This window comes from Crocuta crocuta, unplaced genomic scaffold (assembly GCF_008692635.1).
Source record: "Crocuta crocuta isolate KB4526 unplaced genomic scaffold, BGI_CrCroc_1.0 scaffold93, whole genome shotgun sequence".
In the NCBI taxonomy this organism is placed as follows: Eukaryota; Metazoa; Chordata; class Mammalia; order Carnivora; family Hyaenidae; genus Crocuta; species Crocuta crocuta.
The window spans coordinates 3,630,392-3,643,154 of record NW_027529641.1 but is presented as its reverse complement, the minus strand read 5'-3'; positions in this window follow the sequence as shown (position 1 = coordinate 3,643,154).

Below are 12,763 nucleotides of genomic sequence, written 5' to 3'. Positions count from 1 at the left end.
TATTTTTCTCTAATTTCTAAACTTAATGTAATGTGTTTTTCCGATTAATTTTTTAAGTAAAACACATGCACATGCTTTTAAAAGAAAATACTGAAAAAAACATTTTGTTACTAATGTTTCCCATTATGATAATGAAGCAAAAATATAAAATTTTATTTCAGCACACACTCCAAAAGAACAAATGAAGCGTCCATCATACGTCTTTTCTTCCTCACGCCCAAAATAGAATTAAATTGGACAGTAAAGGGCTTTATATACTGATCCTTGCACTATTAATTTGTGAGTTCTAGTAAACTTTTCACTATGCTTATAGGTCCCCAAAATGGATACAGCCATTAAGAGTGTAGGACACCGATTACATAAAGAAACCTTGGATCTCACTTGACCATATCAGAAAAATACCTTGAAATCTTTGGGTCAAAGAGCACAGCTGTGACGTCACACTGATTGGGTGTCAGTCCAGAAATCCTTCCTAGGGGAAATCATGGAGGAAAGGGACAATGTACAAGTGGAAACTTGACAAATTTTTGTATACAATGCTTGGATGAACAAAACCAAGAGGGGTAAAAAAGAACTTCCTAATGGTCAGAATTATTCGTTGAAGAAGTTGTTTTATAAGAAGCAGCCAATCCTTTTGAGTTTTGACCGCTGGGAGCATTGCCCAGTTCTTTTTTAATTAGCGCTCAATTAAATTCAGCTGAGGTCACAGAAAATGAATTATACTCTTCATTTAGGAAAGAAGAAACAAAAAGGAGAAAAATAAGAAAAATCAAATATTTTAAAAATAAAAAAGCAAGTCTTTGGATTTACAAGGCATGAAGAAAACTTCAAATTTAAATTACACCTTGGGTATTAGAAAATATGGTATGTTTTCCCCAATGAGTCTTATAGCATTTGTTGTTGTTGCCATATTTTAAATTTCCCAATGGGTGTTGGACTCTTCAAATGACAGTAAACATGGAAAAGGTAGCTAACCAGTAATTTGGAGAGAAAACAGAATTGTAGATTTATGCTTGCTAGCTTCACTTTGTTAATTGAGGAAGCTATTGATGCTTCAAGAAGACAGTACTCGGTCTCTAGAATTTAGAAGTCACATAAAGAAACTCTTCCAAAGAAAACTGATGCAGGAAACTTTCCACTCCATGGCAGAGTATTCCAGATATTAAGGGGCTGTGTACTTTGCTTTTACCCAAGTGAGCGGGATCATAAAGAAGATTTTGCTTCTGCAGATGTTTAAACACATCATGCCAAAGACAAATTTTTCAACTGGAACCCTCAAGAAACGTCACTTCTATGTCTTGCCAAGAGAGATCCAGCATTCTCTCTACATAAACATCTGCTGGAAAAAAATTTAAAGGGAGACATTTCAAACAATGATGTTTGTAGCTTTTCATCTTTAATAAGGTAGGCAAATAATGAAAATGAATTTGAGATACATTCCCTTCCAAAGCAACTTTTCTTCACTGACATGCATTAACGTGGATGGTCAGAAAGGGAAAACATGAACGTTGTGTTGGGTAGAAATGCCTAAAAGCATTTTTGTGAACTATCAGTCATACCTGAGAAACATTCATAAATCACAGTTTCCTTTAACTTCAGAAGCTCCACAGGTTCATTGTCATGCTGACTTGTTTGTGGCAATTATGCTACGTTTATATTTACATAATAATTGGATTTTCTATTAAATTAAACAAAAAACCCTCAAAAGTGAGAGTCAGGGAACCATAAGTTAGCTATACAACCTGAACAATGCAATTCATTTGTAGTTAGAATGGAAACTTCATCTTGTTCAAACCATCGTAGATGTTTGGGCATAATTCTCCGTAGGAAATGCAAGATATATAGCTGGGCTCTTTAAGGTTCCAAGAAAGAGACGCACATGGATTGCCTTTGGTAATAGGTGTTTATTGCAAGAATACACTAGCATGTAATTTAGCAAGAGCTATCTCATAGCTCCTCTGGGTTTCACTGCTTCAAAGAATCAGAGGTACTGCAGGTATCAGGAAATGGGAAGTATTTTTTCGGTGTAAAAATAGTTTAGTGTAGTGGGGGTGCCTGGGTGGCTCAGTTGGTTAAACTTAGGCTCAGGTCATGATCTCATGGATCATGGAGTTGGGTTCTGGGCTGACAGCTGCTTTGGATTCTGTGTCTCCGTCTCTCCCCGCCCCTCACCCTCTCTTTCTCAAAAATAAATAAACATTAAAAAAATTAAAAACAATAGCTTAGTGTCTTTTGGATTTAAAACTAAGTTCAAATGATCCACCTTCTCTCCCATTGTTCAACATTTTGACTGTCCCCAAATAACAGATTTGATTGATAGCTTTGCCATCATCCAAAAGGAGCGTCCCCCTTATTAAGAATTTCAGAGCACTTCAGCTCAGCGTACTCATGTACCAGTCTCTGGATGGAAGGTTTGGATTCTCTTGACATACAGAGTTCAAGAAATTAGTGGCTGATTTAGCAAATAATGGTCTGGGCTTTTCTTAGAAGTTAGTGACAGCCATAGTTGAAACAGTTCTCCTGGAGTCTTCTTGCAGCATGTTCAATAAATCAATAATGGAAAAAAGTGCATAAAGCAAGGATTTAGTGCACATGCCTTCAAATGGAACTCATTGGTGTCACCTGAACTTCAGAGCTTCAGAGACCAAATCTATAGTAAAATACAGTATTAGTGCTTAGTATTTCTCGAATGGTGGAATGAAAGCTCATTGGACCTTCTCCCCAGCAACACAGTCCTTAAGTTGATGAAAATTATAAGGAAACTATTGTTTGTAGTTTACAGAGAGTGTCCTACAGGCATATAGCAAATGGATAAATACTCATTCAAGAAAATCAACAGTGAGGTTTTCAATCAGAAAGAACAGTGAGAGTCCGTGTTTCTAGAGCCTCCACCTGGTCCCTTCGTGACAATTCATTCCCTGAGCTCCATATTAGAGAAGGTCAACCCCAGGTGCTCCACTCGAGATCAAGGCAGAAGGTGAGGGAGTCCTTGAAAGTATTTCCCAGATCACTTGCAGCATCACCAACACAGGGCCTCAATAACACAGAAGGCTCAAGTACAACTTTTGAGCAAACGAACCTACAATAACTTATCCCGACCTGAAGGTAGATCCTAGGAATCCAGACATAAAAGTTCCTGGTAATCTGGAAGACTGTGTGCATGCTCAAGGTTCTGCCTTTTCAACAGAAATCAGAGGATAACTCTAAGCTACAAGCTACTGGCCAAACATAGGTTAAGTAAGTAAATAAGAAAACAAACAATCTGAACTAATATGTGAACACACATATCCAATGGTTAAAGGTAAAATTCATCTAACCAAGTGGGTGTAAATATAAACTTTAATGAATAAGTGGTTTATGCTGACCCAGGAGCAAAGACTAGTCAGCGAGATGGCAAGAGAAAAAGCTGGGTTAAAATCTGAGTTTTAATTTCCTACCTACCATAGGGGAAATAGATTTGGCAAAGTAGTTTAGCAAAGTCACTAAATAAATAAGCAAACAACCAATCAAAAAATAACAACTGCTTCTGGCATGTGTGGGTGAGGGGAATCAGTATATGGAGTTGCTAGAATATATAATTTAAATTTTTTATTTTTAAAAAAATATTTACTTATTTATTTTTGAGAGAGACAGAGAAAGAAAGAGACAGAGAGAGAGGGAAAGAGAATCCCAAGCAGGCTTCATGCTGCTAGCAAAGAGCTCGATGTGGGAATCGATCTCATGAACGATGAGATCATAACCTGAGCTGAAATCAAGAGTCAGACGTCTAACTGACTGAGCCTCTCAGGCACCCCTAAAATTTTCATTTTCAACAACAACAACAAAAAAATGAAGCCTACAAGAAAACAGAAAATTGTCATTCACAAAGAAGGAAAAGAACTGGCAATGGAAAATGCCTTTGATGTGGTCCATTTGGTGAATTTAGACAAATGTTTTAAAGCAATTATTATACCTATGTTCAAAGACTAAAGGAAATCATTCTTTAAGAATTAAAGGATGGTACAATGGCAATATCTTATGAAATCGCACATATCAGTAAAGACATAATAAGTGTTTGCAAATAATCAAATGGAAATTTTGGCATCAAAAGTGTGATAGCCAAAATAAAAAGTTTACTAGCAGGGCTCAACAGTAAATATGAGCAGACAGGGCTCAACAGTAAGTATGGAGCAGACAGAAAAAAGAATCAGCAATCTTGAAGACAGATTCAATAGAGATCTAGCAATCTGAAGACTAGAGAAAAGGGAGTGTAAACAACAACACCAACAGCAACAACAACAAATAGGGCCTCTAAAAAATGTAAAATAATAATGAATGTACTAACATATACATAATGAAAGTACCAGAAGTAGAGGAGAGAAAGAAAGAAAGCAGTAGGGAAACTGTCTTCAAAGAAATAATGAGTGAAAACTTGCAAAACTGGATGGGGGCATTAGTTTAAACATCCAAAACGAGCCATGAACTCTCAGTTGGATAAAAGCCAGGAGATCCATCAACATCCAAATATGTAATAGTCAAAATGTTAAAAGCCAAAGATAAAGTAAAAAGTCAAAAGTAGTAAGAAATAAAGGACTTATGTACAAGGCGATCCCACTGTGATTAATGACTGACTTTCCATCAGAAACAATGGAGGTCAGAAACTGGGGGAGCATATTCAATGTACTAAAATTGTAAGTAACCGTCTACCAAGTGTCTTATATCCAACAAAGGTGAAGTAAATATTTTCTAGACCGGATAAAACCCAAGATAACTGTTCCTAGCGGACCTGCTTTATAAGTGCTAAAAAACATTCTTCAGACTAAAAGCAGGTAATACCATTCAGTATTTCAAATCCATATGGTAAATACAAAGAGTATACAAAAGATATGTAGGCAATTGCAAAAGACAAGATTCTTCTATTTCTTCTTTATTCCCTTGACTTATTTAAAAAAAAATTAGTAAATCAATATGTAAGCAATTATATGGTTGAGCCTATGACATATATAAATGTAATATATTTGAAAATAAGATCACAGAGGATGTGGGTGGGAATAAATTTATACTGGAATGAAGAAATGGCACTAGACAGTAACTGAAGTGCTAGGAAAAAACAAAGAGAACCAGAAAAGATAAATAAAATTAATATAGCAAAATAGATACATACTTTCTCTTTTTTCTTCTCTGTTTTTTTGAAAGACATAAAATATTATGATTATATCAATGTATTGGGGGTTATAAAATATAAAATATAAATTTGTGTTAACCGCAATAGCACAAAAGCAAGGGGGGGATTGACCTATACAGAAATGAAATTTTGATATGTCACTGGAACTAAATCAGAACGAGATTCTCGTGAGTTAAGATGTGTAAGTCCTAGAACATCCACTAAGGAGATAAGTCAAAATTATAATTAAAAGTCATTCAGGTATTTTCAATGCTATATTAGAGAATATTCATTAAATATAAGACAAAAAAGGTGAACAGAAGGAAAAACTCATGAGATACATAGAAAACAGAAAGGCAAATAGAAGTAAAAAGCAACCATGTCAATAACACTAAATGTGAATGGATTAAACACTCCAATCAAAAGGCAAAATTGTCAGATTTGAGCTATAAGAGACACACTTTAGATTCGAAGATGAAAACAATCTGAAACAGCCTGAAAACTGTAGCCACCAAAGAGCTGCAATGGCTCTGTTAGTATTAGAAATGAGAGCTCTGAAACAAAATGTTATTGGAGATAAAGACAGGTATTTCATACTGATAAAACTGCAAATTCATCAGAAGTATACAACAAATATAAACGTGTATGAACCTAGTAAGAGAGCCCTCCAGATTATCGAAGCAATATTGACAGAATTGAAGGAAAATACAGACAATCCAGGGCACCTGGGTGGCTCAGTCAGTTGAGCATCTGTCCCTTGATTTTGGCTCAGGTTGTGATCTCATGGTTTGTGAGATAAAGCCCCATGTCAGTTCAGTGCTGACAGAACAGAGCCTGCTTGGGATTCTCTCTCTCCTTCTCTCTGACACCTGTATGCTCATGTGTTCTCTAAATAAATAAATACACATTTAAGAAAAGAAGATACAGACAATTCGATTTTAATCCCCACTTTCAATAATGGATAGAGCAGTTACAAAAAAATAAAATGTTGAACAATGGTGTAAACTAACCAGAACTCCTAGAAACCTACACCAAACAAGAGCAGTACATACATTCTTCTCGAGTTCCCATGGAACGTTCTAGAGGATATAACAAACGTTAGATCACGAAGTAAGTCTCAGTACTTAAAAAAAAAGATTTAAGTTAATACAAAAAGGATTTGCTCAGCCCACAATAAAATGAAAGTAGTAATGAATAATAGAAGGATATTTCTGAAATTAACAAATATATGGAAATTAAAGAACACACTACTAATTAACCAATAAGTCAAAGATAAAAATCACCAGGGAATATAGCAAATGCTTTGATATGAACTGAAAACAACACATACCAAAATGAATGGGATGTAACTAAAACAATGTTGAGGGAAATTTATAGCTATCAGTGATCACAATAAGAGAGAAAAAAAGGAGAAAGATCTCGAATGAATAATCTAACCTTCTGTCTAAAAATATAGGAAAAGAATAAACTAAAAATATAGCAAATAGAAAGCAGAAAGTAATAAAGATAAAAGAAAAAAGGAAGCAGAATAGAGGAAAAAACGATAAAAATAATTAATGTAACCAAGTATTAATTCCTGCAAAATATCAGCAAGACTGACAAAACATTAGCTGGAGTGACAAAGAGAAAATCAGAGAGTCAGATTACTAAACCCAGACATGGTAGACAGACCTTACTGCTATTCTTTTTTTTTTTTTTTTAATGTTTTATTTATTTCTAGGAGAGAGAGAGACAGCGTGAGCAGGGGAGGGTCAGAGAGAGAGGGAGTCACAGACTGAAACAGGCTCCAGGCTCTGAGCTGGCAGTCAGCACAGAGCCCGACGCGGGGCTCGAACCCACGAACCGCGAGATCATGACCTAAGCGAAAGTCGGACGCTTAACCGACTAAGCCACCCAGGCGCCCCTATTCTTGCAAATATAAAAATGATTCAAAGAGAATGGTATAAATGATTGTAAGATTAGATACATAGATGAAATGGGCAAATGCCTAGAAAGATACTACTTACTTAAACTGACTCAGAAAGAAATAGAGAACATAAATACATTATATTGTGTAAGTACATTGAACTTGTAACCAAAAGATTCCCCCAAGTCCACAGAAGGCCCAGGCCCAGATAACAATCACTGGTGAATTCTACCAAATGTTTAAACAAGCATTGACGCCAATACTTAACAAACTTTTCATGAAAATAGAAAAAGAGATAACACTTCCCAAATAATTCTAGGAGGTCAGTATTTTACTGATACCAAAATCAAACAAAGATATCAGAAGAAAAGAATCTATCAGTCAATAATTTTTATAAATAAAGGTGTAAAATCCTCAACAAAACACCAGCAACCTACATCCTGAAACATAACAATGATTATAAATCAATCAGTGTAGTATACCATATTAGTAAAATAAAAGGCAAAATTACAGTTATCTAAATAGATGGAGAAATAGCATTCAGCAAGTACCAACAGTCTTTCATGATAAAATGTCTCCACAGATACAAATAGAATGGAACTTCCTCACATGATGGTCATTGATGACCAGTCTAATTATCATGAAAATTAATGGTGAAAGACAGAATTCTGGTCCCCTGATATCAGGAACAAAACAAAGATACCCACTCTCACCTTTTCTCTTTAGTATATACTAGAGATTCTAGCCAGGGAATCAGGTGAGAAAAAAAATAGTAATCAAAGTCATCCATGTTAGGAAGGAAGAAGTGAAACGATCTGTATTAGCTGATGACATGATCTTGTATAGAAAAAAAGTAAGAAATTCATACAAATAATATTAGAACTAATAATGAGTTCAGCAAGGTTGCCAGTGACATGAGTAATATATAAAATCAATTCTATGCCTATACAGTGCAATAAACACTAAAAATAAAATTAAGAGACAGTGACTTGTACAGAATATGTTTCTGAAGAAATTATCAACGTACTAATAAAAGTTGAGTAAATGGATAGCTGGCTTTTCATTATGTTAAATGAGATACCTATGTTTAGGTAGAGTGTAGCTCTTCTAATATGTCTCAAAAATTTGTACACAAATTTGGAAATTTAGAACCCAAGTCAATCCATATATCTTTTGGGTTAGGTCCTAGATTGACTAGGAATTTGGGGAACAAATTGTATTCCATTCCCTCGATACTTAACAGAACGGTATTTTATTTATTTTTTAAGTTTATTTATTTTGAGAGAGACAGAGACAGCGGGAGCAGGAGAGAGGCAGAGAGAGCGGGAAAGAGAGTATCTCAAGCAGGCTCTGTGCTGCCAGCTGGGGAGCTCAATGAAGGACTTGAACCCATGAACCGTGAGAGCATGAATTGAGCCAAACCAAAAGTCAGGTGCTTAACTGACTGAGTCACCCGGGCACCCCCAGAACAATGTTTTAAAAGACAACTCATACATATTTAGAATAGTCTCAGAGTTGATAAAATTCCAGATTTGATTATCATGTGGAAATAGAGTGGCGATATTGTTATTCTTTTATCACATAGGAGAATTCTTCATCAGAGTGATTGGTATATGTGGCAGAGAACCATTTTTAAGAAATGCAAATCAGGTCACACCACTCCTCTTCTTTCAGATATCCAATGCTTCTTATCACACTTCAATTACAAGTGAAACTCTTGGAGCGCTTGGGTGGCTCAGTAGGTAAAGCATCCGACCACTGGTTTAGGATTAGGTCATGATCTCAGCGTTCATGAGTTCGAGCTCCGTGTCTGGCTTTGTGCTTGCAGTGTGGATCCTACTTGGGTTTCTCTGTCTCCCTCTCTGCCCCTGCCCTGCTTGTGCTCTCTCTCTCTCTCTCTCAAAATAAATAAACTTTTTTAAAAAAGCAAATCTCCTCAAGGAGCATACAATTTGACCCAAGCCTCCACTGCTGATCCAGCTATTCTTTCTTTTCTGGATCAGTGTATTCAGTCACATTGGCCTTCTCCCAGATGCTAGTTCTCGTCAAGCTTATTCTTCCCGTGGGGTTTTGCTATTCTTCTTCCCACTGACTGGAGTAGTCCCTGTAAAGACCCTTCCCTGGTTCTCTCACCTCACTCAGGCCCCAACTCACACATGTGTGGTCTCACTACTTGACCTCAACTCAAGTCAAGGTTGTCCGTGACTTGACTTCCTTTCCTTCAATGGACTTACCACTACCTGAAATTTTATGATCCATATGCTTCTGGATTTAGTTATTTGGTTACTCATTTTTTTTTCTCTCCTACTAGAATGTAATCTCTTTGAGGCCATAGATATTTTTTATTTTGTTGGCTCCTCAGAATTAGTAGAATCCTTGGTACAAAATAGACACCCAGTAAATACTTGGTAGATGGATTAAATTGTGATAGTTCTGTCTAGTCTATTGCATTTAAGAATTCAAGAGTTTCAAGAAGTTTTGTTTTGTTTTGTTTTGTTTTGATTTGGTGACTTATGTGTTTTATGAATGGCATGAAAGCCTGGGATCGTCGAGTTTTAAATTAGAAAATACCTCAGGAATTGATACAGTCTTGACTGTTAGGTTAAGAAAGTACCTGAGAAAAAATTCTGATAGATAAACAAGAGTTTTCATAATAAGGGTAGTGTTCTATTTACTTTGAAATCAAATCCATGCCACTATTATCTTTATTCCAGACAAATATAGAAATGAAAAAACCCTTAAACTTATACAATCTACATAAAGACCCTCAAAAGGTGGTTCATTAGATTACATAGGTGCATATACATATAGAGTAAAACCTTGGATTATGAGTAATGAGTAGTAAAACCTTGGATTATGAGTAATGCGTTCTGTGAGAATTTTGTGAGACAAGCAAGTGTTTCTAATCAATTTTAACTTGATAAATGAGAGATTTCTTGCAATACGAGTAGTACATGAGGCTGAATGTCACATGATCACAACTGAACCAATGGTTTCTCCCTCTCTCTCTCTCTCACTCGCTGTGGGATTGTGGGTGATCATCTTCCATGCTCAGATGCTCCTTCTCAGACCGCGGTGGTGTTTGGCAGGAATCAGTGATTTTTCAAAACATTGGAGGGTGCCCACAACTGGCACTAATGTATTTTTTGTCACTCCAAAGCATCTATAGACACTCCTTTGCTTTTCCAGACAAGAGTAAGCTTAGGAATGCTTTGCTTCATTCTAGGTCAGGCTGCCTGCAGATACAAACTCCTCTGCTGCTTTATTGCCAGTTACATTAAACACAATATATGACAAGAGTTTATTAATACCGTACTATAGTCCACATCCATTAGTGACTGTGAAAGTTGTCCTATGCAATAACCCTCCTCTCTCTTGTCTCCCTCATACCAGCAACAGAGGTTTTCAAAGGTAAGTGCAGGTTAATTTATTTTTCTTCATATTTTGTATTTTCACTATTATTTTGTGTCATATGACAGTATTATAATCATTTTTATATGAATATTTATGGGTTGGGAAATGAATCATCTGACTTCCCTTATTTCTTATGGGGAACTTTGCTTTGATAAGCAAGTGCTTTGGATTACAAGCGTGTTTCCAGTACAAATTTTGCTTGCAAACCAAGGTTTTACTGTATATGCATTTATATACGTATACTTGCACGTACCCACACATATATTTAAAGTTACATACACACACACACACACACACACACACACACACAACTGAAGACATGCTATTTTAGTTCTTAGCCCCTGCAGTGGAATTAGATACATCTGCTCCAAATCTGGGCCCTGCCTGCCATTTCGTAACTGCTTAAACAGGTTATTCGACTTCAGTAAAATGGAACTGGCTCCTCTTTAAAATAGAGATCAAGCCTACTTCACAGGAATGGAGTGAAGACTAAATGCAATAGTGCATGTTAAGTGTCTGGCATGGTGCTTTAAACAATGGAGGCATTCAATAAATAATAATTCATCATTTTCCCCACGGAATCTTCCAGGCTTAGATTCCTCTCTCCTTTAAATCTTTCTCAGCTTTATAAAACACATGGTCATTGAATTTGAATCTTCCAGGGGCAGGTTCCTTCTCACATATGTCTCCTAAGTACTACAAATTTACTTGACATGTGACAGATACATAAATTTGGTAAGTTGGCCCCTCTAAACAAACAAAATAAATAAATAAATAAATGGAGAAAAAGAAATGGAATAAGTGATGAAAATCCACATACATCTATTTCTCGTAGAAATATTTTATTAGATTTTCAAACAAGATCTAAAAGCAATATCAAGTAGAGGTGTGTGTGCTTCCCAGGTAAATAACCAGAGGAGCATATGTTACAATATACTGAGTTTTGTCCATACGGAAATGCCTTTAGGATGCTGTAGTGATGTAAAACGGTAAGGTGGACAGAGAAGGGGACAAAGGTTCTGACAGACAGAGCATGAATTGTGGCCTGCTAACCAGGATCCAGATGCTAGCCAAGATAGAACTTGAGCCCACAGTCTATGGTGAAAAAACAATCAGGAAGGGCTTTCCATTTAATATTTATCCTATCATACTGCTTCATGCTGATTTACTTCCCCAAAGCCTCAAATGTGTTTAGCCTAACACTTTGAATAGTAGAGACAAAAATTAAAATGATATGTCATTTCCCTCTTTTCTATAACAAATGGGATGGAAGAATTTTCAGCCCCTTCTTGGGTATAAAACACCTCCACAAAGGAAACACAAGACAGTAATTCATCAGGGCTTCAATATGCTGGTGCATCTAGCATACGTTCTAAAGGTCTCTTGCAACAGCATAAAAAAAGAAGGGAAAAAAAAAGCCTGAAATACTGCCCAAACTTTATCTTGGACAACAATCTTCTTCAAAAGACTTACTCGGTTGAGAAAATGACTTTCTATAGAGAGGCTGACCCTTCAGTTTCACGGAATATATTTCGTAGTATTCCAAGAAGTTTTTGTAAGTCATGTTTTTCTCTGATTTACCTATGAATCTATACATCTCCGTGTCTCTTCTCTGTTTTTCCCCGTGCCAATGCAGCAGCAGCAAAAAAAAAAAGTATGCCAGAAATACTTAGCACATTGCTAAAATGCACACCCTTGGAAGACTACTAGCAAGCCAGATGATTCACCTCTATGTTTTTTCTTTGACTTTAGGTAACTGTCACCCATAACTCTAAAGATGAAGCTTCACCCAGGAAGGGGACAGTGTGATTGCTGCAGTAATTCTTGCTTAAGAAATGGAGGGTGCTGAATTCACTGAAGTATCCATGAAGTGTGCTCACTCCCCCGCAAGTATGGAGAGAAGTACCTGAAAGGGTAATTTTATTAGGGGCTAAAGAGCAATATTTCAGTCAGTAGCAGCAACGGAGGCCTTGACCTTCCCCTTTTTTTGCCCGTTCCCCTATGTCTCTGTGTGGATATGTTTATTTATTCTGATAGTTTTGTTTATTTTGTTGTTGTTGGGGTTTTTGTTTGTTTGTTTTGTTTGGCTTTAGGGTGAGGAAAGGCCTCTCTGGGAGAAATTTCTGTATATTTAATATGTAATCTTTGTTGCCCTTTTGTAAATAACCTAAAACCCACCTAAGAAACAGTACTTACAATCATGTTTTGCATGTTTTACAGTCTATAGGGAGCCAAACACCCAGAAATAACATCAACATCATTATTTCCGTGTGGAAATATAGTGAGGGCGATGAATTCCT